The 26,872-nt window shown below is 38.6% G+C and overlaps 1 protein-coding gene across 7 annotated transcripts in view; it reads right to left on the reverse strand.

The window, feature by feature from the left end:
* CDC42SE2 (CDC42 small effector 2) overlaps nucleotides 1–26,872 on the reverse strand; it is an 86,423-nt gene that overhangs the window by 49,538 nt on the left and 10,013 nt on the right. For 4 of the 7 annotated variants that reach the window (XM_080638722.1, XM_080638725.1, XM_080638724.1 and 1 more), the window contains exon 3: nucleotides 17,697–17,769. The exons of 2 other annotated variants lie outside the window; for them this stretch is intronic. The gene's annotated coding sequence lies outside the window, so the exon portion shown is untranslated. Of the gene's footprint in view, nucleotides 1–4,178; nucleotides 4,300–17,696; nucleotides 17,770–26,872 lie in introns of those variants that run through there. One more of the 7 variants, XM_080638727.1, reaches the window with a different exon arrangement.

Here is a 26,872-nt window from a genome sequence, read left to right on the forward strand (position 1 = left end):
TAAACAAAATACACAGAGAAAATATTGTTCTCTTCTTTCCAACCTTGTGACCTAAACAAGACTCTTAATAGTAGTCAGAAAAATAAACAGTGTTTTGACCATGGAAAAACAACCCCATGAGAAAACAATCACTACACATACAGTACTTCTGCTGATAAACTTGAAAAGTCCTGAATAAAATATGAAGTATAATGCTTGTGTTTCCTTGCTATGAAAAGAATGCTGCTGCACAGAATAAGAAACTTTATAAATATATGTATGAAGACTCAAGTTTTTCCTCACATCAGTCAAAACCATTTGCCCACTTGAAACAGCGAAACAGAACTTCCTTTACTCAAGACCAACTACAGAAGTCTTCCAGACAGCCAAGGCAAGATGTGATCTTTTTGTAACATACATGACAAAGCCATAAGGAAAATGGCAGCAACAACCATTGTAACTCTTCTCTACAGGAAAGACTGTCAGGTTCCTCTAAGACCTCTTTTGTAAACTATGTTGATGAAGATTGCAGAACAAGTCACAGTGAAGTGAATTACACATCTTAGCTCATGATGGATTTAACATCAGATGCTTCCAACTTTAACCTTGAAAAAAGAAATAAACAATGGTTTGCAAATACTACCTACTCTTGTTCTCCACAGTCTGTTGTCTTATTCTACTCTTTTGACAGGTAAAGCTGGTTAATCAAGAGTAATTTCTCTTGGCAAATATTTAGTTCCCTAGACCACAAGGTAAATAAACATTCAGAAGGATCATCCTGGCTCCAAGTGTTATGAAAAACCATGACAGACCATTATAAATTCCTAATATACAAATCCACTACTGTGAGGATGGTGAGGCACTGGAACAGGCTGCCCAAGGAAGCTGTGAATGCTCCATTCTCAGTAGTGTTCAAGGCCAGGTTGGACAGAGTCTTGAGTGACATGGTTTAGTGTGTGGTGTCTCTGCCAGTTTAGTTCTTTAAGAGACTTTGCTCCTTTCCTCAATTCCCTTGAGCTTCTTAGAAGTTTTGCAGCCACTTTTGAAGAAGAGATTGTAATAGGTCTGACGTACATACAATCAGTAAGCATCTTCATACTGACCTTTACAAACTTCGTGGTAAGCATTCTTTCTGCACACTACAGAACTGCTAGCTAACTCCATTATCACTGGAAGTTTAGGCTGTAAAATTCAGTGGAATCCTCTCCATACAAGCAGAAAGAAAAAAAAAAAAAAAGGAGAAAAAAAAAAAGAAGAAAAAACCAGGCCTTTTCTGTCTTCACATTTGTCTTAGTTCCATTGTTTGGTTGGTGGGGTTGTGGCAGATCATTTTTTTTATTATTATTTAATAACAGCATAGTATTTAATTTGTATAATCCTTTCCAGTGAAAGAAAGGTCTGGAGATGAGTCACTAAGGTTTTGCTGGAGGGTACAATCAAGTCTGCATCTAGAACTGACATAAGTAAATCCACTCAAATGAAAAGCAAGCAGCAACTACATCGACTAAATCGTCAAACATCTGTAAGGTGACAATTCAGTTTACCATACAAAGTTTCCCTATTTGAATGAGATTCTATCTCCTCTAATGCCACACAACTGTTCACTATTTCCTTTCAGAGTGTGAGTAGGGTGGGGACATTTTCCTTGAATCTGCTGTCAAATATATCCAGTGTATATTTGGGAATAAAAAAAACCCCAAAAGGACACACCAGTTCCTTTGACTGGTATAACAATCTTTATCTAAAAAGTTAAGATTAAGGTGTAAAAATATGCATTTAGATAAAAGTTACAGTTGCTCTTTAACATGTTCTTCCATTATGGCTGCTCCTTCTCAAATAAGGGAAAGGGCTGTTAAAAGGGGTGTTAAGCTCTTTAAATTTCTAACTTTGCTTTCACTAGCAACTTCTGAAAAGAGCATGAGGTACAGTAGGTAAGTCTAGCATTTAAGTTAAGCGTAGCATTTAAAACACTTTCCTCATTTCTCCTACCTCTCACAAAAATACAGAGAATTCTATAACTTGGAGTCAACTGTCTCAAAATATTTTAAAGGTGCCAGACCTTTCCCTTCCCACTTCACGTACAGTCAGCTTGGTAGCATAGACATTAGAGACTGCATACAGGAGGTAAGAAAATGGAAGGCAACAAAACATCATACCTATCTTAAAAAAAAAAAAAAAAAAAAAAAGCTACTGTCTTTCTCAAAATACTAGAAAACAGAACTAAAATAACTGAACTTTCGACGTCACTGTTCTTTATTATAGTAAGTAGATGAGTAGGATGCAGTAACACCGTATCTTTACTGACAAGATGCACTTATTCCTAAGTGGATTTGATTTCTCCTTTTTCTACCCACATAGAAGAGCAATGGCTCACATGCAAGGTTCAGCATGAAGGCCAGATATTGCTGCAGTCCTTTAAATGGAGGATAATCAGTCACTTCCCCAAAGCCCTCTTTGTCTGCCACTCTGCCACAGATCATTTGGTTTAAGGTATTCATTATTCAGTCTCTCCCTCAAACAAACACCCCCTCTTCTCCTAGACATGCAGTCAGAACTGTGGCTGGTGAATCAATATCCACAGCTAGGTAATTAATGAAGCCTACTGAATTCACATCAGTAGCATTATCCCAATTCATTCATAGGACTTCCCCTGTAAATGGATGGGATTACTGCATCTTAAATACAAAACATTTAACATTAATTTATCTAGAAAACATCTGTCATAATAAGCATAACCACTTTGGAAGCACCAATGCAAATCTCGCAAATAGTCCCATGAATGTATACACTTTTTTTTTTTTTTTTTTTTACAATAAATTAATTTCTTAAACCACTTTAAGCATTTTGTGCATCTATACTAAAAAATTATCAGCTTGAAATTAATTCCTTCATGCTGTTTAACTGATAACAATGAACTATGTGTGAATTCTCCAGGATAAACATTATCAAGTTAAGACTCTAAAATCACAAAAAAACAAACCCCCAAAACCAAATCCCACCCATAACCAAAGATTTTTACTACCTGTTACGAGAACAAACTTAAAAGTGTTATGTTCAATAAGAAAAATTCCTAAAGCCTAAACCAAGATACAGTTACAAATAATCAACAAAGACCCTGGCAAGTCTTAAATCATTGATCTATCTATGTATTAAAAACCACATAGATTTCAGTCTAAGGGTTAAAATTAAAAAAATCAAAAAAATCCCTAGGGAGAATTAACAGGCACACTGGTTCTTCTAAATACTAGGCTACTGGCTTAATTTGCTCATCTTCAAATGTGGCCATCCTCCATTGGAAAGCTGCCCCCATTATTTTCCCCAGGCCCTTGTTGCTAGGGTTGCAGCTGCACAGCCCATTCCTGTTGAAGCACATGTCTTTAGAGGCGGGCACAAAGGGTTCCATTATTTCCTCCTCTGAGCAGGCACAGCACCACCAGAATACAGCATTCCCCTTTCTGCCCCCACCAGAAAATAGGCAGGCAATCCCAGCACTCACTCGTGAGCATTTACTTATGAAGAGCTGCAGAAGGCATCGGGTGCCCTGGCTAAGCTACCTGCCACCACCACAAGTTGTCTCCTTCAGGCAAGTGTCTTCAGAAGCTGCTCATTTATGATTAATTTTATTATTTAATAAATTAGTTTGTTTTGTCCAATTATCTCTGTTCATGACTTGATTCGAAGTGCACACTGCAGTTCAACTTAAGGAATAAGGAAATGATATTTGCTTTTTTAAAACCACTAAGAACAGTCTCCTAATACTTCTAACCTTTCAGAAAGAATTGTTTTTAGAAGTCCTGGCCTTTTCTGGAACATGAAGATAGAAGACACAAAAATAGAAAAGGACACAATGACCAAATGAGCACACCATGCTTTGGTCTAAAGAACTGTTCATGAACACTAAACTACCTTCCCAAAGCTTAATTTAAATCATTACTGGCATGAACAGTTGGATTCATTCTATGAACATGTTTACACACTTATGCCACTGTGAAGGGGAAAGGTATATGGGCAGTGCTTTCATTCAGAACCTTTGGCAAAAGTATTAAATAAATTAGAAAAAAATTAAAAACTATTAATTAAAACAACAACAAAACCAAACAAACAAAAAAAACCCACCTAAAAATAAAAACTATTAATTGGTTTTTAATTAATAATTAGAAACTACTAATTCTCCTGCTGGAAATGGGAGCACTGGCTACCTTGGATTTGGAGAAAGCTGAAGTTCTCAATGACTTCTTTGCCTCAGCCTTCACTGGCAAATGATCTGACCACGCCACTCAAGCCTTGGGAGACAAATGCAAAAACTGTGAAAAACGAAGATCTTAGGACCACTGCAGAAGAGGAGTAGGTTTAAGATCACCTTAGGAACCTGAATGTGCACAAATCCATGGGACCTGATGAAATCCGTCCGCAGGTCCTGAAGGAGCTGGCGAATGAACTTGTTAAGCCACACGCTGTCCATCATATTTGAAAAATCATGGCAGCCAGGTGAAATTCCCAGTGACTGGAAAAAGAGAAATAGAACTCACTTTTCAAGAAAGGGAAAATGGAAGATCCAGGGAACTACAGACCAGCCAGTCTCACCTCTGTGCCTCGCAAAATCTTGGAGCAGAATTCCCCCGGAAAACATGCTAAGGCACATGAAAAATAACGAGGTGGTTGGTGACACCCTGCATGGCTTCACCAAAGGCAAATCCTGCCTGACCAATTTGGTGGCTTTCTATGATGGGGCTACAGAAGAGACGGATAAAGGCAAAGCAGTTGACATCATCTACCTGGACTTATGCAAAGCATTTGACACTGTCCCATATGACATCCTCGTCTATAAACTGGAAAGATATCAATTTGATGAATGGACCAGCCAGTGGATAAGGAATTGGGGGGATTGCCACACACAGAGAGTTGTAGTCAATGGCTCAGTGCCCAGCTGGGAACTGATAATGAGTAGTGTCCCTCAGGGATCGGGGTTGGGACTGATCCTGTTCAACATCTTTGTCAGCAACATGGACAGTGGGATGGAGTGCTCCCTCAGCAAGCTTCCTGATGACACCAAGCTGTGTGGCTTGGTTGATACGCTGGACAGAAGGGATGCCATCCAGAAGGAGCTCAACATGCTTGAGAGGTGGCCAATGCCAACCTCATGAAGTTCATTCAAGTCAAATGCAAGGTCCTACACCTGGGTCGGGGAAATCCCAGGCACAGCTACAGGTTGGGCAGAGAAGAGATTCAGAGCAGCCCTGCAGAGAACGACTTGAGCATGATGGCTGATGAGAAACTTAACATGAACTGGCTTCAATGTGAGCTCGCAGCCCAGAAAGCCAATCGTATCCTGGACTGCATCAAAAGGAGCGTGACCAGCAGGTCGAACGAGGTGATCCTGCCCCTCTACTCTGCTCTCCTGAGACCTCACTTGGAGCACTGTGTGCAGTTCTGGTGTCCTCAAAAGAAGAAGGACATGGAGCTGTTGAAGCGAGTCCACAGAAGGGCCATGAGGATGATCAGGGGACTGGAGCACCTCCTGTATGAAGACAGGCTGAGAAAGTTGGGGCTGTTCAGCCTGGAGAAGAAAAGGCTGCGTGGAGACCTCATAGCAGCCTTCCAGTATCTGAAGGGGGCCTACAAGGATGCTGGGGAGGGACTTTTCATTAGGGACTGTAGTGATAGGACAAGTGTAATGGGTTCAGACTTAAACAGGGGAAGTTCAGGTTAGATATAAGGAAGAAGTTCTTTACTGTGAGGGTGGTGAGGCACTGGAACGGGTTGCCCAGGGAAGTGGTAAATGCTCCGTTCCTGGCAGTCTTCAAAGCCAGGCTGGACAGACCTTGGCTGACATGGTCTAGGGTGAAGTGTTCCTGTCCATGGCAGGGGAGTTGGAACTAGATGATCTTAAGGTCCTTTCCAACACAAGTCATTCTATGATTCTATCACTCTGTGGAAAGAAAGTTTTCTTAACAAAACGTTTCTGAACTCTGTGTAACAACTGATGAAGTTCAAGGCATGTACACTCGGTACAAAAATGAGTTGTACAGCAATTTGTATTAAAAACAAAAAGCACAAGACATCAATATCCGCAGCAAACAGTGGTGCAGTCTAATCAGTTATTTGGTTCAGGCATTGTTTTGCCCTTGCACTATGATTTATACACTGACAAAACAAACAGCTCTTTGTTTTACCCTGAATGGTTAGAGATACTTACACCATTTTAACCTTGCCTGCCTGAAGTGCAACTGTGAGTACTGCAGCTGTTTTGGTGTGAAAAATTATTAGATCAGAGCGGTCATCACCATGTGTAATCAATCTCCTAGCATTAGGAGCCCACGATTGTTTAGATGAGAGTTTCCCCTTTAGTAAAAGGATGAATTGCAATTTCTCCTCCAGGACCTCTCCTCCAATGTAGGGAGAGTGGTTTCTATAGTGCTCTCACCACAGGTCGTGACACTTCTGCTACAATTTATGTATAGTAGGAGAGGATTCAAACTCTGCCCAGTGAAGAACTGTGCTGACAGTTTTCTAATAACCACATGTCCTGGTTTAAGCCAGTCGGCAAGTCAGCCATGGAGTTTCTACTGCCTCCCCCTCTCCCGGAGAGATGGTGAGGAGAAGCGAAAGAACGTAACTCCCACGGGCTGAGATAAGAGCAGGCCAGTAACTAAGGTATAACACAAACTACTACTGCTACCACCAATAATAATAATGATAAGAGAAATAACAAGGGAAGAGAATACGATACCACCTGCCGAAAACAAGCCCGACTGAGCAGAGAGGGTGTCCTTCTGGGTCACTCCCAGATACATTCCGGACATGACGTGCTGTGGTATGGAATACCTCTTTGGCTGGTTTGGGTCAGGTGTCCTGTCCCTGCTACCTCCCAGCTTCCCCTCCTCCCTGGCAGAGCATGAGACTCACAAAGTCCTTGGTCAGACCAAACATCAGTGTTATCAGCTCTGTTCACAGCAGAAAGTCAAAAACACAGCGCTGCACCAGCTACTAAGAAGGAGAAAAAATGACTGCTACTGCTGAACCCAGGACACCATAGTATCAGATCAAGTGCTCAGGTAGGATGACAAGAGGTAATGAGTTTAAACTTAAACAGGGGAAGTTCAGGTTAGATATAAGGAAGAAGTTCTTTACTGTGAGGGTGGTGAGGCACTGGAATAAGTTGGCCAAAGAACTGATAAACGCTCCATCCCTCTCAGTGTTTAAGGGCAGGTTGGACAGACCTTGGGCAACATGGTCTAGTGTGAGGTTGGAACTAGATGATCCTAAGGTCCTTTCCAACCCAGACCACTCTATGATTCTGTGATTCCATAATCGTTACTTGGACTGGTTTTGGTACCATCTTGCCTGTAAAAGTCAGCAATTTCTTATTAAGTACTGATTAGCATTTCTAGTGTCAGAGAATCGAAAGCAAGCAAAAATAACTGGTTTTCACTTTGGACTCCTCTTCGTCAGGCAAAAAGTTCATTCTTGAACAGCAGAAAAATGACAGAGAAAGAAATTAACCCTCCATGACAATCGTGAGTATCAATACTTAACTCATACAACACAGTTTTTTGAGACTGTGCAGTTGTTTACAGTGGAAACAGAATACTTCACTGAAAGGAAGCCAAAGTGATCATTATTTTTACATAAATAAGTACATACAGAGAGTACATGGGATGCAAAAGCATTCTCAAATAGAGTCAGACTTCTACACAGAAAGATGGTGAAAGGAAATAAAGAGTATTTCTAGGCCTTAACTAAAGGTTAGACTAGTTTTTCCACTTAATGTGATCAGACCAGTAGTCCTATACCTGAATGTTTGTCTCTTCAACAAGAGTTGGAAGAAACATTTGGGATTTGTGCCAGATCTGAGGAACCCAAGTCTCCGCAGAAGGCAATGTGAATTGCTGCATTTGCTGCCCATAAGATTACCAGAGCATCCTAGCAAAGTTATGCATTTACCGCACTCCCAAGGAGTCAGTGGATGATGATCTCCAGATACAGTCTGAAACTATAAGGCTGCCACCTGTCCCATCAGCTAACAACTATGATCTGTACACTGGAAGGATCATAGACAGAAGTATGATATTTTAACTCTGTGTTGATGCAGGACATTCACAGACAGTCTAGTCTATTTCCTAGTAACCTTTTCAGAAACAGTTGAGATCTTCCCTAACATGCTTCTTGTTGGAACTTCTTCTGAGATCCTTGAACATTATGCGAATATTTCTGAATGGACACAATGGAAGGCAGAGATGAACAAGCCTACTTTTTGCATAGGAATTTCTTTAAAGTTCACATTTTGAAAAAAGCAACGCAGTTCAACTGTTCAACAGAGTTTGAACAAGCATCACAGTTAACTGCCAGCATTAGCAACCCAGGAGGGGTGAGGGGGTAATTGTGTCAGCGAATGGTCAGGAGTCTAAATAAAGAGATCCTGAAAATACAACTGGTATTATTGAGGATGATGACTCAAATACTTCTAATGCAACATAAAGTTAATTGTTCTTCTAATCCACAATTTGTGATGCACTAGCCTGCAATTGTGGGCTTCCTTCCATGTGAATATCTTGTAAATATTTAAAAGTAGGAACACAGATTACAAAAAAAAAAAAAAACAAAACAAAAAAAAACCAAACCAACAAACAGTACATGTACCATGCTTGCTTGTAATGCTATGTATTTTAAAACTTGATTCCACCTGCTCTTTTACCTAGCCTGATCTTATAAACCTCTCAGTCTCCTGTTGGACAGCTCTGTAACTAGAATGGTACAACAACTGGTAGTAAGAACTTCAGTACTTCAATTTCTGTGTAAAAGATACACATTCGCTAGAGCACCAACCCCCCTCACAAAAAAAACCAAACAAACAAAAAAACCCAAAAAAAACCCAAAAAAACAGGGAAAAAAAAAACCCAACAAAAAACCTAAACAAAACAACAATAAACTAACACTTGTGTTTCACATTAGGCAGCAAGCAAGCCAGAAATAACCAGAAGGTTAAAGAGGGTTAAGAGTTAGAGGAGCTACAAAATCACACACAGTGGTACTGAAATAATTGTAATTCTTGAACATGCAATGTAGTCAATGACGTTGATATTTGTCAAAAGAGAGTGAATTTGCTTTTTATGTCACTAGTACATTCATTTTTGAGCATCTTTAATTATCTAGTATGTACGTAAATTATTTTTATAGAGATCTCAAGCATTCCAATTGCTTTAGTGAGATGTGCACAAAGCTATCACCCTCTACTTGAGACTAAGACTTCAAAACAAATGCTGATTTTACTTGCTTTATAATATATTGATATCCCAGACATCTGAAAAATCTAGATAGCTCTGGTAATCCAGTAGTAATAGTCAGTGCATACTGGTCATCAGCTTTCACTCATTAATGCATTACTGGTACTTCGATGGGGAAAGAGACAAAGCATTTGGGATTTTTGCAGAAGTTCCGAAAATTAGTCTAAAATGCTTTCTTTCCACTTCCTGATGACTAGCCTATTTTACTGTAATATTGAAAATGCAGGATCTCAAAAATAAAGTACTTGCTAAAATGTACAAATACTAATAGGACAATGAAACAGTGAAAAGCTTTTCAGAAGCTTTTCTGAGTTGCTGCTCCTAATTTGTGAAGTGACAGATGTTTTTTCTTTTCATAACTGCTTGTTATTAATAACTGTGTTATTGAGCATGTCCTCAGAACACAATCAGTTTCTGCAAAACAAGCAGTTATTTCTGGATATATGTGAACATATCCTCCTTCCAGAAGATTCTTGCCTATCTCAAAAATGAAACAAACAAAAAAACCACTTCCATACTTGAGCCCAGCTTGAGCTACCAAATTAGCAATAGCTGCTGTGCTATTCTACTGTAGAAGCTTCCGCTAAATAAACGCTACGTGACTTTGTTAAACACATGTGGAAACGAAAGTGTATCAGTCTCTAGAGACTGGAACAAACACATGCTTTGTTGTATGTCCCCAAACCTTGACAGAAGTCAGACTTTCCGCAACAAAGTTTTACATCCAGGAATTTGATGCCTATTTAAAAGAAGTTACTAGCTACAGCAGTGCAATATATTAGGTAAACAAACAGCATCTAAGAGCCTCCATGCTACATTAGTAACGCGTACCAAGTCCCTCATCTCCAAACGGCACTACAGTTGGTTTTTACAGAGCTAGCAACTTTCCCCAAGGCTTTTAAAACAGAAGTTTTCTCATGCCACTCCACAAAGGACTTCAGAGGACTGCCATGTTATCCAGCAGCCTTCAAATTCTGGGTCTAACAGCATCACCAAATTCTGCAGCATCTAACTACAGCTATTTTGAGACACAAGCAGCTGAAAGAAACAGGAAGAGATGTAAAGGTAACAGGAAAGGTTATAGTGTTATACTGGGGGGAAGGATAGAGGGAGAGGATAAGTAAAGCATAGCAGAGCAAAAGAAAACTATACTCATGAAACAGACCTAAAGTTTACAAACAATATAAAAGAACTGGGTCAGAGATTTGTTTGGGTTTTTTTGATTTCGTTTTGTTTGGATTTTTTTTAATAAATAAAAAAAAATGAAGAAAAGGGGAAGTAAAAGCACTTGTAATGCTACCACAACAGACAACCCACTGCATTAAGAAGCTTTGCTGAAATACCTAAATATCCAGAGGCAAAGAGTGCAGGAGACATTGAGGAGTCAGATGGAAAACAGAAGAAAGAGGGCATAGAAACAAACAAACCATTGTATTTGTAAGAGAGAACTTAACAAAATAATTTTCTAGACTGGCTTATCTGAAGGTACATGATGAGATTTTGACAGTAAATAATGTTTTTCTTCCATGGCAACTGTTAACAGAAAGAAATGTCAGCAATCATCCATGAGTTTGTTTTTCCTACAACAGAAAAATGAAGTAAAACATCTGTGTACAAACTAGTCTGGGGATCTGCACTTTAAAATCAGCTGGGACTACTGAAATTCATGTCACAGTGTGGCTTTGCAATTACTCAAGTCACAGTTCATTAAAAGGCAGAAAACATACAATACAGCAGCACCCACATCTCCTGTGGCATCTCACATTAGGACCCTTATGCTAGCAGCATCTCAAAACTCAAGTGGAAAGTTAGGTAGCTAGATTTTCAGAAGTGCCAAGTACCCAGTGGTTTCCACTCTCAGCCTGCCGGATTTTTTGAGAAGCAGGTGCTAGTCAAGAACAGATTTGGCTTTCAAGCAATTCCTTTGGCACCCCCTCCCCCAGTAATTAATTACAATGCTTCTCCATGCCTCCACTCCCTTCTCTGCCTAAGGAAATTAGTATCTTTTCATGTAAGTGTATAATAAATAACAACTACCCATGCATTTCTCTTTAAGAAAGGGTATTTCACATTTCTACCTCAAGAGTAAAAGCCTCTTCGCTAGCAATACTGCCACTGACTTTAAAAGACTGCTCTTTTAAAAAGGTGTCTAGGCTGGCATTACCAGCTTCATTTTTTAATTCACACATATTAACTAAAAAGCAAACAAAAATCCCAGTGAAGACACTGCAACTCCCCCACCACTATTTTCCTGCCTGAGTCAATTCAATGGGATTTAAAGAAGTTATAGCTTGAGGCTGCTCTTCCAGTCCTTCAAACTCATGTACTAATAAGTCAATGTGCTCACAGCATGGAAATGCAGTTCAGCCTCTGAACGTGATTTATACCTAAGTCTGGCTGATCCAACTTGACTGACAAGAGTAACTGTTGACAAATACCTGGAATGAAGTTTCAACGAACCAGCCTCAAAAGAAAGGATGATGATGCATAATCCAGTCAAAGAGAGGAACAGATCTACTATGCAACAAGAATAATGGAAATATTGCCCTGCTTACCCTTCCTCCCCAATTTACTCAGTAACAGGTAACATCTCTGTTAGGATTAATAACTGGAAATAAAGAAAGAGTAGAAGTATTAAAGATTGATATATATTTCAGAAGAAAGAAAGACAAGATGTGCTTCTTCTGAATTGCCTCAGTTACAAAAAATAGGATTCTTGAAAAATGCTGCAGCTACTAGCTCATTTTTAAGGAGGCAGGAGTAGCAAGAAATTACTTCACTCATCTTTCAGAAAGGAAATGATATCACAGAATGGTGTCTTGTGAGAAGCCTAACACAATATTTATGAAGCATATTCCAAGAAACTAAATCAGTCTCTCCTGGACAGCAGGTAGCATTACACAGCTCAAGCAAACTGCAACAATTTTGGATATAAGTAAACATGTAGAGTAGGTATATGTGAAACTACAAAAAGCAAGATGCCCATGAGATCTGCATGCCCAAACATGAACACGGTTAAGATTTTCAAGACAGTATTTTGAATCCATGTGCCAAAGTCCTGAGTAAGTGCTTATCAGAACACATGCCTCCTTCAAAACAGAACTTAAACTGTTTCTCCTATTAAGGGAGTATCCAGTAAGCTGTACATAATGTTAAAAAACAAAGCTAGAAATGTCCTTCAGTGTGCTGTAGCAATTGCTGGTTCAAAGAAAGATAACAGAGTGGAATTTTCTGTGGCAAGACGAACCTGAAAGTTAAATTGGGCCATGAGCAAAAGTCTGTTTGTTATTTCCTCTTTCCTTTTTGATACCTGATCACTAGTACAACAAAGAATATTAACCTTCTCCTTCTTTTAAAGAAAATGGACAGTTGCCACGGTTATAAGTTCAACACAGAATTCAAGAACAAGATTTAGATACGATAAGGGAAATAGATCTCCTCCACTTGTGTTCACTTTTGCATCCAGCCTGCAAAGATCAGATTCTTAGACTTCATATGAGCTCTTCCCTGCTTCTGAGTTACTTTACTTAACAGATTAAGTATCTCAAGTTATTTCATGCCACAGAATAGGATCCCTTAATTATTTGATACCTATAGCAATCTAATTTGACTATATAATGCATGAACACTTGTAGCTTTTCTGAATGGACAGGCATTGCACATTGGAGGGTAACTACAAATCTGATGTACAGAAGACAGACAATAAACACTAAACAATTTGTGAAAAGGTCTATTAACACTCAGCTTAGGCTCCCCCAGTAAACAGGACACCAATGTTCAAGTAGTCTCAGGACATTCATCCTTGGCATTCTCACTGGAGGCAGCACTTTGTCCTTAGCGTTAGGCACTACGTGGGCTTGAGACATTTTCTCTGGACATGTGATTATTCAGTGGTAAAAACCAGAATTACACTCTTAAGGTTTTTAGGCTTTGTGCCTTAATTACAGAATGGCAGGGGTTTTTATATTCCTTCATAAAAATCTCATATAAAACCAAAAATATGACTGCAAAGCCTAGTGTGTGAGGGCAGGAAGCATGTACAGGTTTTCCAGGATGGCGTATTTCACACTGCTTGTAAGATTAGCCAATTTAAGCAAAAGATTACAGCATATGACTGCACTTCCAGAAAGAAAAGAAAAAAAAAAACACCTTATAAAACAGAACCACCCAATCTGTTAGAGATACTTTAAATATTATAAAGTACATTCTATAGCTAGTTAGTCTAAATATAAAACCTCAAAAATGAAACCTCTCTCAAGATGTATATACAGTATTTCAAACTACAATAATTGGATAACATGCAGGTGTACTTCCTAGCATCATTTCTTTGTGGGCCTCGTGCTTTCTTTCCCTTTCACATTACACTGCAGGATGGCTTACTCAGCAGGAGGACAAACCAGTTCAAATGTCTAATTTAGACATCAACCAGTATTCCCAGCCACACTTTCCTATTCTACTTTTTGCTTACTATTCTCTCCATACAGAGAACTTTTTTATTGGTGTCTTTGTTATTGTTATTTTGTTTTGTTATTGGTGGTCTTTGATTCTTAGCTTTCTTTTGTTTTATGGTTTCTGTTGGCACAAAGCTTCAGTGACTTTGTTTCTCATGTTCCACTTTACTGTGAAAAATGACAGCAAAAGTTGCACTGTGGACTTCTGCATTAATATCGTTGAATTGGGTCAGCTCTGCTCTAAGTCAAGATGCAAACGAAATGTTTCAAGAGAAAAAAAAAAAAAACATTTTTGAAGACCTATGTAAGAAGCTGCATCAGATACATTATCCAGCTGCAATCTAGTGATTTGAGACAAGTTTAACAATGAAGGAAGTGGAGGACAGTCAGATGCAAACACAGTTGGTGCAAGAGACAGCAGCAATGAAATGTATTTGTACAGATGAGCATACAAATACAGCACAGTTTGCACCTGTGTTACTTCGAAGTTTTTCTACAGGATTAATGCAACGATCAGAACCGGGAGTTGCATATAGAAAGTAAGCTAAACTGAAAAGAAAATCCTTCATGAAGCAAAATGTTAACATCTAACATCCTGCATTTTTCTCCTTTTTCCTTAAAGTGAACAATACATAAATTTCAATTAAATAAATGAACTAAAACTTCCTTTTGCCATTGCTCTAACTTCATGAATCTATTACTAAATTGGAGTCATACAGAACTGATTACAGTGTGCTGGATGAAGTCTAAACACTTTCTTAAACAGGAAACTAAAATCCATTAAAATCTTAGAAAAGGTGGTCCACGAACCAAATTTGAAAGCCATACACTACAAAAGTGGAGTAGAAGATGACATATTTCAGATTTTAAAGATGTGCATGATTTTCTGTGGTGGCATTTAGAGACAAACACAACACATGAATAGCCTGCTAACATTTTAGGCTAATACTTCCGGCTGCAACACTATACTGCAAAAGTGCTCCAGAAACTTCTAGTGCAAGATGTGAATGGAGTAAGGGCATCCTTGACAAGCTCAAGTTGTTTACTGGTATAAAAACATTTATCTAAAATTCACTACTATTTTGACACTACCTCCAGAAGGGGAAAAGATATCTTTTTCCACATTCCCCCCTACCACAGTATTTTAAACATTTAGTGAATTAGGTCATAAACAGCAATACTAGAATGGGTAAGATAAGGAAAACACATACTGATTTTTTTCCCCCCCCTCAGATTGTTTTTGGTCTCCTCTAAGCAGTTTAAAGTATGTGTTTCAGAGTATCATGAGACCAGATGAGGAATATTCTAACTACGATGAAGAGCCTCAAGCCTTACACCTTCTTCACATGACTGGAATTACATCCACCAACCATGTGGTCACAGTCATGCAAGAAGGAACACTGGCTAAGTGAGTGAAGATGCAAGTCCAGCCACATAATTGCAGAGGTAAAGGGGAAGGAAAAGTTGCAGGGCTCTAGAACAAGAGGCAGCAGGGAAGGGCCCTTGTGCATTGCTCTTCATCATTGTCTTTCAAACTGACAGTTTGTACCTCGAAACACCCAAGATAAATGAAGAAGAGTATTAGGACTTCAGGCATGGGGTTTTGTTTTATTAGGCTAGAAAAGAAACATACAGTAAGATGTTTATGGAGATTTTACTCTCACCAATTTCATAGCTGCCAGCAAGGCAAGTCAGGAAGGCTGTACTTCCTGACCTGTAACTGAAGCTTCCTGCAGACACTTCTGGAGCATGTACAGAAAGGGCATACAACAGGCTGGGAACACCCACTGCACTTCACTTGTTTCTGGCACAGGACTGAAATACACGTTTTGCAGTGCAGAGTTTTTCTGGCTCCCTGCCAGTTATTGCTTCAGAAGCAATAACCACCAACTGACACCGGTGCTCCAGGAGAAGTCTTGTGTCTTTGCAATTTTGTCTTCCTCCATCAGCAATCATCCATGCTTCTGCTGCATGCAGTACAGTCCTTATTCTCCTTTTTTCCCCTCAGTCATTTTCTTCAAACATCACTATGTCTTACCTGGCCTTATCACCCCTATATCTGCTACCCAATTGCCTGCCTTCTCTTCTTCCCCTTCCCCCTCCCCCTGCCTCCACATGGTGGTTTTTTTGATTGTGGGGTTTAAAGGAATTGGTCATTTTAAAGTTTAATTTTAAATTTCCTGATTGGGTTACCATTTCCTTCTTCCTTCACCCCACTTCTTACAGAGTCTTAAGGACAGAGAGTCTTCCTCATCACACCCAATTCTCATTCTAAAATAAAACTTTTTCTTCACAGGCTAGGTACATAAACATCTGGGGATGCTCCAGAGGTGGGAGCAGGCCAGAGGAGGAACTGCAAGGCCAGCAAGAGAGACTGCAGCTCTTTAGTATGACACTTAACACTTCCAGTTTCACTATTACACTAGTATTAAAACCACTTCCTTGTCACATAATCTCCAGGGTCAATTCATGTGTGGACTTTTCCTTCCCTGGGCTCTCTAGCAGAAAGATTTTACAAGTGACAGTGAAATCAGAGCAGAAAAAAAAAAAAACCCAGGTGTGTTCACAGAAAGGAAGTGCACAGCATGAAGGATAAGCCCAAACATGTTTGGTATCATCAGTCATACTGAAAATACTTCAGACTTGTCAAAGGAACATGGAGGAAGGGAGAAAGAAGAAAACTAATGTTAGCCATTTACCAGTATTTAAATGAAATTCAGCATACATTGAGTATTTTTAGGGTAAACATCAAGCTTGACTGCTACCCAAATGACATACTTCATGAATGGTGCTCAGAAGCACAAAGACTAAGGTAAAATAGATTATTACATAGTACCTGAGAAATGGAACAGTGTTTTGCTCTCAGTGAGGAGAATTGTGCAATATGTTCCACAAATTACACCTCTTTCTGAGGAAGCAGCATGCGTAAGAGATTTTTATGCACATTTCCTGACTCTGTGATACCCAACAGAATCCTTCTGCATGGTTCATTTGAATTTTTAGACAGTAAAATATGAAACAGTAAAGAATAATGTTAAAGTAGAACTTACAAGCTTCTAACATCAAAGTTGCTGAACAGAACAAGTTCATAAGAAACCAGCAGGAGTTTCAGGGTTTAACTGTTCTGTTAGTGCTCGTGTAACCCACAGAAATTAACCCTACGTAAATGCTCTGCAACCATATCACCTACTAAAGTCAAATAGGAATAGATCTATCCCAGAAATTAGCTAGAGGAAATTCAACTGATTAAAAATACTGGCCATTCATCTACATTATTTAACACCAAGCGTACTTGATGGGAATTAGAAAGTAGTAAAGTTAAGCTGGATGGGTCCTTAAAAGCTGAGCTAACCAGGATAAGCAGTCACACAGGATATTAAATTGCAAGTTAAATTATTAAATGCCATGAAAAGTATCACACAAGGAACAACAAAGGAGTTTCGTCATCTTATTGACGAATGAGGTATTGGAGACCTATTTAGAAGCCTTACTTCAAACAAGCAAAGAAGAATGTGAAATTGACATAAAGTAATTAGGAAATCCATCGAGAATATACTTTGGTAAGAAAATTAAGGAAGAAAATCTATGTAAGTATGGATGGCAGCACATACCATGAATATCAGTGTCTTCTGGGGCAACAAGATAATTTAAATAATTAAATTAATTGAGGGTCACAAAGTACCTGGGCCTTCAGTTAAAGTTAGTCTAAATTATGTATGAATATTAATCAATCTTTTTATTATGAGCACAAAGGAAATTTGCATATAAAATTCTGCTGGCCTTCTTATCAAGGGGCTCATCACCACAGAGGCACTTCAAATGCTGCTTCATGAGAAGAACCATGAAAACAGATCCAATCTACTTAAGGTTAAAATCCCTATCATGCTTTGATGGTTTTGATACCACAATAAATATTCATAGATCTGTCATCTATGTTTACCTCAACATTTAAAGTGAAAAGTAAACTGACAACATTGCCTACCTGAATTCCGCAACTTCAGTTAGTCTAGTCCTTTCTTCAAGCAGCAAGTTACTCACTGAAAAGATCCCCAATTCTAGTGACCAAGGAAGGAAAAAAAATGGCATAAGTAACTGTCTCTTACATTTCATAATGCAAATTATTTATAACAAAGAGCAATGTAATTTCATGTTAGCATGAAGAAAACAGGTACCAAGAGGTTGCTACCAAGAGAATCAGCAGTTTGCAGAATACCACAGATGTCAGAACAGCTGAGCTATTGCCATTTGTGAATGAATTCAAGGATTACAGGCTATCTTGTTCACTGCTGCGTTGGCAAAAAAACTTCACCAACTTGTGCACCCTCTGGTATGCTTTATTCTTAACCTAACAACATGCTTACGCACTGTTAATGTACATATATGTATGACATAGTTAAACGAAGTAAATACGGAGCACAGGTTCAATAGCAGTAGCTACTTAAGTTTTGGCAGTTCCCTTTGCTAGGGTCAAACCTTAGTACCAGCAACGGCTGGTTGAAAGGCCCTAAACCACATGTATATTCCAAAATTTTTGTGTGCAAGGTTACATAATCCTTCTTACTGATCAGCCTTGGGATCACTGGCAATAGCAGGCAGTTCAGAGAATAACTAGTTTGACCTAAGTGCCCAATTTAAAAAAAAAAAAGTACTTTGACAGTTAAATCTCATTACGTGTGTGAAGTTTAGCAAACAAGTTTGTAATTAATTATTGCCTATGACATCTTCTACCAAGTTCAGCATTTCTCTATAAAAGAAAGGATGGATTACAAGTACTGCAGGCAATAACATAAAGGAAACACATTCATGGCTCTGACAAGAATCACTGCTCTAAAACCTGCTATGGGAGCAGCAACATTATTTAACAATGTTAAACCTGCACTTAAAGAAAAAAAGAAAAAAAAGCAGGCGGCCAACAAAAAACCCAAAACCCCAATAAACCAGAACACCCCTATATTCAGAGGGCATCCAGCTATAATGACGACCTGTTGTGACAGCAATCATGTATCAGGGATGGGCTTCGAAACAGATAGAAGTTGTGAGGAAAGCTGAAAATCCCAGACAATCCAGTTCACATTTCAAGTTTTCATGTAAAATAAGGTAGAAGTTGTAGCAAATTAAATTTTATGCATCTCCTATGTCAGGTAGGGCAATATTTCATAGATTTTATTAAAAACCCAATGCAAAAGCAAACAAACAAAACCCCAAACAAAACCAAACAAACAAACAAACTCACTCAAACAAGCAAAACTCCCCCTCCAAAATAACTCATCTACACTTGAGTTCCCTGGTGTTTTAACTTTTACACCCCATGGCAAGACATTTCCTTGCCAACTTTCACCAAGGTCTTGTTTGTCGTATTTCAGCCCTTTCTTGCACACAAACTAGGGAAACAAGTCTCCTGTTTTTTCTCAGACTGTCAGAAGCCAGATTAAAAAGTAAAATCTAGACTTATTTTTCTTTACCTCTGTAGCTTTCAGAAGAGACTGTCATAAAAAATTATGGACTAGAAAGAGATGAGGCAGATGAAAGAAAAAAAGAAAAAAGGTAAATCAAGAGAAGAATGCTAGGGAGGAAAAGAGAAGGGCAAAACTTGTCTGGACAGTGTTACCTGTCAAGAAACACAAAAAAGGTGATCAAAGCTTTCCTAGGATAGAAATCTGGGTGGTCAGAAAGAGAAACTTCACAATTGCAGATTACTGAGAGGAACAGTATTAGGAAATGGCTATAAGTGCCATGTTTGTGTTTGATGATTGCATTGCCCCAGTGTGACATAATGAGAGTCTGTGGAAAGAGTATTTGGGTCTCCTTTCTTTGGCTAAGGAGTCAGAAAACAGCTTTTTACTCTTTGCTTATCTTCAGTTACCTCACAATACTTCAGAGACAAAAGTAAACTTTAATTAACAGAACAATAAACCTGACAGACTATAAGATGTGCAGTTACTGGACAGAGGCCCCAAAGATGGGACATCTAGTCGGAGTAAAGGAGGAGATACAAAGAGAGGAAAAGAGGCACACAGGGAAAACACTTCAATATCTTCGTGGTTGAACTATATTCACAACACCTGTAAGTAGAGTTCTGACAATTTTTCTTTCCCCTGGTAAAATAACCCCATCACAATAAGCTGTTCCTCGGACAAAACAGCAGAGCAAGTGGCATATAACACATGATACTGTACTGGTTGCCTAATAAGTTCAGTAAGAAAGCAAATTAAAACCTTAAAGACAGCATTTTTACAGTAGATGTCAACTTCATAACTGAACTGTCACTGAAAGTTGGCTACCTTCAAGTTAAAAACTCTGTGCACAATATCTGATATAGACAGGAGAACCAATTAATTTAACTGTAGGTAAACATGAACCTCCTCACCCAAATGCAATACAACTGAAATCAAAGCGGAGAAAGAGTCATATTAGTAAATTTTATTAAGAGAAAAATGAAGCAATCTTGTATATATATATTAGCACAGAGTACATGTTAATAGTACACATAACATCCTAAAACCGTGTGAAGGATGAAATTCTGTATACGTCATTTCAATATGCATAAATGCTATTACAAGTGAGATAACAGTAGACACAAGAGTATCTATACTCATGACTTCTAAGCCAAATGTCTTCTTCCAACCGCCTCCTTAAAGAAAAATAGACTAAATAGAAAATAAATGAATTACACTTGCCTAAACTGTAGCATTAGAAATCTAGGGCCATGCTGTAAGAGCAGCACAATACAAAAATAAAAACCATCCTTGTACAATAACATTTTTAAAAGTCAATCATGAATGAGATCTGGACCAGTAGCTGTAAGTCATTGTATCACAGCTATTTAGAGTCCCAGATGAATAAAGCCTGTAGACTAAACCCACATCCTAATGGACAATTTAATTCACAAAACCACTCCTATAAATGGTAGGCTTCTGGCTTGAAGGGTATTAAATGAACTGGCACAGAGTACCAGCCAGTAGAGTGGAAAGAACAGTTGTTTGCAGGTACTGCCAAGGCACACTACTAATGTAGCTGTAACCACTTTCTATGAAGTCTGGACAGCTTATTGTAGACTTGCCCATACCACCCATTCATTAAGAATGTCAGTTATAAATAGCAATTTTCTAAGTGTTACAATTTGCATGTGAATTTTTAGCTTTATGCTTGTCTGAAGCCTCATTTTCAGAGCTAACAATTCAGTATACATCCTGTATTTCTAAATAATAATTAAATTACAGATTTAACCAGTTACAAGAAATTGCTAATGTTGCAACATTAGCAGGCAATTTCACCATTATCCACTCAGATGATTTATTTCACTTAGTTCATCACAGCTTAAAAGTCGAATTAGCCTTTTTGAGAAGTTCAGTATAAAAACTCTGCATAAAAAACAAGGACGATGAAGTACAAATCAATATGATAAATGACCTACAGATTGCCTTAGAAAGGTGAAACATAGCTATTAGTACAGTGCTTCTACTGAAGTAAAATACATTGTTTTTGAGAACCTAAATGACAAAGAAGTCTATTTTTAAGGGACAGCTACAACAGTGTTGTAAGGATTAACACTTCAGCAAACTAATTCCGATAGTACTAAGTTTATCAAATGCAGAGAGAAAATAACTACTGCAGTCCCGTAACATTTTCCAAGTCGTTTTCTAATTACACAAAACAGGTTGAAATTTGATAAAGAACTTGAAAACACTAAGTAAAGTTTAAGGTTTAAAAATGCATTTGTGTCCTAAGGAGAAGTATTTTTTATGCTAAAGAAGCCATGAGTTTATGGTAGATGAAGAGTTAAATAGCAGTACTTCCCACTGGGGGGGAAAGGGGGAATAAAAATCCAGCCACTGAACTTCCCCAGTTAAATGAGTTTATGAAAAAAAAAAAAAAAAAAAAATAAAAAATCTAAACTTCATATTGGGTTTTATCTTGATTAAAACACCTGACTTTTTCATGCTTTTGCAAGCTATTAAAAACAGAAATGGAAGAAATATAAAGAATTAGTTTTGCACATGCAAAGTAGTTTTCAAATCTCTATAGCCATATATAGTATATACTCACAGATTTACAATCATCTTTCCATTCCAGTCAATGGCAAAGTCACATACATACAGAAAATTGCAGGTAGCCACGACAGCACATGTTATCATTTCATTATGATGCTTATAACTGGTACACCAATTAATTTAATAGAGCCATAATTAATATGCTCAGAGCTAAGAAACGTCAATGAGTTCAGAGCTGTGCATATCTGGAATCAAAAGAGCCATAAGGTACGTAACACTGAATGTAAGTCAAGACACAAAGAATCATGGAAGCTGCCCCATCCCTGGAAGTATTCAAGGCCAGGCTGGATGAGGCTTTGAGGAACCTGGTCTACTGGGAGATGTCCCTGCCCATGGGAGGGTGGTTGGATCTTGATGAGCTTTAAGTTCCCTTTCAACCCAAACCATTCTATGATTGAATTCTGCAATTTTAGTTTCTCCCATCAGAGGGATATGTCACAAAATTAGAGTCCTTTAAATGACAACGTACATGCAAAGTTTGCACTTAGATACCTCTAAAGGAGGAAGGTATCTATTCAGAAACTTAGCCTAGAAGAGGACTTGAGACAGCAGTCTACTTGAATTTATCTCTGAATATCCTTTCCCCATCTCAAATATTATTTTCAAGAGGTCCTTAGAAAATAGCAACATTAAGACATTTCACTATTTTATAATGTTTACATTTACCTCCACTGGCCTAAAGAAATCTTCCCAAGAAAAAAACCAGAACAACACAATAATAATTCTCTTGGAAACTCCTAGAAGTCAGACCCACAGAAGGCTGACCCCCAGGTCATGGTTGTCTGTGCTGGCATTAAGCTTTCTTATTTCTTCTCCATTCTAATGAAATTCTTCGGCTTATCAGTGATACAGGTGTGTCTATTTGGATGATGAATGGACGACACTATATGAACACCCTAAGGAGAAGACTGAAAGATATCTGTATCAGAAGTTGGGAGTGCAGAAATTCAGCGATGTAAGGTGTGAAATCTTGTATTTCATTCCAATTAGACACACTGATTTTTTTTAATATGGAAAAGGTCCTTTGCAACCCTAACTATCATTTTTCACAGATTTTTTTACTAGCATACAACCTCAATCTAACAGTGATCTCTTTTACCGTATGTAAAAGCTTTCCTTTTCATAAGTAAACGGCTCAAAGTCTAATACCAGTAGGGGTTTTGGTGGGTGGAAGGTGCATTTAATAGTATGCTTTTCAGAAGCACGTACTATGTTTTCATACCCGCCGACACAGACTTTGAGAACATGCCATGAATAACCTGATTCATCAGATAAAGCATATAATTTACTTAAATTTTTGCTTCAAAGTCTAGCACAAATAATCGCATTATCTGTCCGCTTTAAATCACACAGGCGACAAGCAACCTGTGTGATACTAGAAATCCTGTATGTAACAGCAGACAGGCCAAGGTAATCAACAGATGAAAATAATCCACCCAAAACTACAGGAGATCATTGTTTGAAGCCCTGCTGACCCTAGAATTTTGCCTTATAAAGAACTAGAAAGAGAGATACCATTAGTGGACAACACACATCTTCTTCAACAAGCAAAGAAAGGACCTAGAAAGTCACCAGCTATACAGACAGCTCTACTCCCTGTGCAGTGGAGTTCAGCCCTCGCAAAAACAGCCTTAAAAAATGGCAGCTTGTTTTTCTAAGGCAAAGAGTTTCAAAGTCATCACCTCCCACACTTACCCTCTTGAAAGGAGGCCTGGCATTGAGAAGCGAAACTACCACAGTAATAAGCATTATTACTATGACAGACTTCATATAACAAGTGAATAACATTGTGAAAACAAAATACAGCAAGTGATGTGAACGCATACACAGATAGCTCAGACTTACATCTGACTGTCTAAGCTCACGACAGTTTGACTGAGTATTCGTGTCACACAAGGCTAATTCCTCTGCTCTGCCAATGGCACAGGCAGCTCTCCTGAACCTCTCCTGACTCATCTGAATCCTAATGCAGAGAGGGCATTTCAACTCCACATCCCTCTTCATGGTTCTGCTATAGGGTTTCTCTATGAAATTAAAGACTGAAAAGTCCCATTCTCCGAGGCCATCTGACACAAATCTTGTAACTTGGTCTGCATTATGAACTGCTATCAATGCCCTGTAATTGTCAGTAGCAGTGAGCTATTATTTTTAAACTAGTAAGTTATTGCAACTCATTAAAATCTAAGACAATCAATACTACAATAGGTAAAATAAATCATAGAATGGCTAGAGCTGGAAAGGATGCTAAGCTCCAACTCCCCTGCCGTGGGCAGGGATGCCTCACACTAGACCATGTCACCCAAGGTCTGCCCAGCCTGGCCTAGAACACTGCCAGGGATGGTGCATTAACCACTCCTTTTGGCAACCTGTTCAGTGCCTCACCACCCTTACAGTAAAGACTTTCTTCATTGTATCTAACCTGAACTTCCTCTGTTTAAGTTTGAACCATTACCCCTTGTCCTATCACTACAGTTCCTACCCTTGTAGGACCCCTTCAGATACTGGAAGGCTGCTATGAGGTCTCTACGCAGCCTTCTCTTCTCCAGGCTAAACAGCCTCAATTTTCTCAGCAGGTATTTGTGTTGGAGGTGCTCCAGCCCTCTTACCATCCTTATCACACAAACCTCTCTTCTCCTAGTCCCCCAGTTCACTTAGACTACAGTGGTGAAGAGTCAAGAAACGTCAGTTTTAACTTCTCCTTGTCCCACACACAAAGCACAATCAGTCTTCCTACAAATTCATAGGAACTTGTAAGTCAATCTGTCATCAGCACTAAGCTAATTATTAAGAACCTGCTTCAGCACTATAAAACAGAACATAGTTCCTCTATTTTTATTTTTTTTTAGGAGGGAAAAAAAACCACACCAAAAAAACCCCCCAAAAACCCCCAAACTAGCACTGACTGCACCTCAGAATACTGTGTCTACGGCAACAACTGCATGTACAAAAGCATCCAGACAGACTTACCCAAACCACAGCCTTAAACATTCACAATGACTTGGCAGAAACCACCAGGACATGAGCTATCAGTAGGAGAGTGTCCTCAGTATGTAGGTCTAGCTGTAGAACATTCAGTTTTAAGCCTACCTGTAAGACCTTAGGCAACAAAGAAGCTTTAAGTTTCTTTGCTGACAGGATTCTTAAATGCCATTTCCTGAAGAAGACTCAATGATTACCCATATACCTGATTATATCAGTGGATTAGTTACAAAGAAACCTGATTAAGAATTGGACTATAAGCACTATTAGCTGCATCATACTAGTTTGCTTTTAATTAAGCAAAGGACATACCTACATCAAAGAACAAGCAGTGCTAGTGACACTGAGCATATGCAATAGTAACAGATTCCGTTAATGCAGCTTCTGACTCTAGCCTTCCTCTCACATACACACACGTATTACCATGGTGATTTGCAGAATTTGCTGCCTGGGATTGCAGAACAGTACAGTATTTGAAATACCCTCAGCATCTTTGAATAGATGCAAACACAGATTAAGTCATATTTAAATAGACAATAAGACAAATAGTTTGATAAAGATGTCATTACAGAAGAGCACTAACAAAAAAAAGTTAATTATGATCTCAACCAGTAGAAACAAAGCAACAAAGCTTTCACAATATGCTTTCTGACCCTGAAAGAAAGGGAACTAAGTTTAAGGACTGAAGAAATAGCATACATTCAGTATAAAAAGCATAATCTGGAATCACCTGTCAAAATTTGAGCAGCTAAGTGTGGAAGTGTCAGAACAACATTTTTCCTTTAAAAGGAATTCTTAATTCATATACTATTTCACTAAAATGCACACATATTTTGACTACAAAAGGACCATGCCTGTTGCAAATTTCCTGCAAGTGGGATCACTCTAGATGCAGTTTCTTTGTATTCATTATAAATTTCAAGCGAGGGGAGGGAGGGAAAGGAGAAGTTAAAAAAAGAAAAAAAAAAAAAAATAAATGTACCACCTTAGGAAATTAGGATCCTCTTACTATGAATACATATATATCCTGACAACAGAGTGCACAGCACAGGGAGCAAATGCAACAACCCTTGGTTTTTCTGTGTATCTGTTATCTGTATTATCCTATACATATGGTGATAGCAACATCATATATTACTTTGTAAACACCTTGGGATACAACTAACACAATTCTGATTCTAATGAAGAAATACATGGGACACAACTTCGCCGTAATTCTACCTGCAACTTATGAGCAAAGTTACCCCTACTGCACTCTTGCAGAGATGCAGCTGACTTTCTTCACAGACTCAACTGTAATGAATTTGAGATCTCTATGACAGGTTCACCACGAACTTCATCACAGCCAGGGTTTAACCTAAAATACGTAAAACAGAAAGGCATCCCTCACCACGCCTACTGACTTCCTGGGAAAGGCCTGCAGTAAGTGGAACCATCACTTAATGCACGAGTAAAAGGAGCCAGTGCAGGGATTCACAGGCTCTTCTTCAGAGACTTCACAGGAAGCTTGGCAATGAAGGATGGTTCATGAGAAAAGCTGCATTAGAGTCAATCGTATGTTCCAAGATAGAGTGACTGTACTGACATACTGCCCCTCTGAATTCACTTCAATATGGTTTGTTAGTCCAACTAACATTTTTCAAGAGTATCACAAGGCTTTACTCATTACAAAACAGCTTAGGAGAAAACAAGTTACAGTTAGGTCAAATAACAGAGCCAAACACACCTAAATGTATCTTTCAGAGTAAGTCACTATTTCAACACTGAAATAAGATGACTTCATTACACAGCAGACCTACCTGTACCAATGACATAATCAGTGTGACATGCACTGTGATCTGCTCGAAGTGGGAGCACTAAACATCTGTGCAAGATGAATTTTTGATAGGACAACAAACGAATGCACCAGAGCTACCGACAGTCTAGTCTTCCATTAGCTCCACAAATTATTCCCCCCATATGCTTGAGGACAATTAAAATAAGTCTGATGCATAAATAAATCTGGATAAGACTGCATGAAATACCAGACCTGAAGCTTGAAGACCACTCCTTGCTCCCTCCTCCCTTCCCTTAAAAATCAGAGGTACTTAAACTAAGTATTTTCTAAACCTTTCTTTCAGTCCACTGT

This window comes from Psittacula echo (assembly GCF_963264785.1).
Source record: "Psittacula echo genome assembly, chromosome: Z".
In the NCBI taxonomy this organism is placed as follows: Eukaryota; Metazoa; Chordata; class Aves; order Psittaciformes; family Psittacidae; genus Psittacula; species Psittacula echo.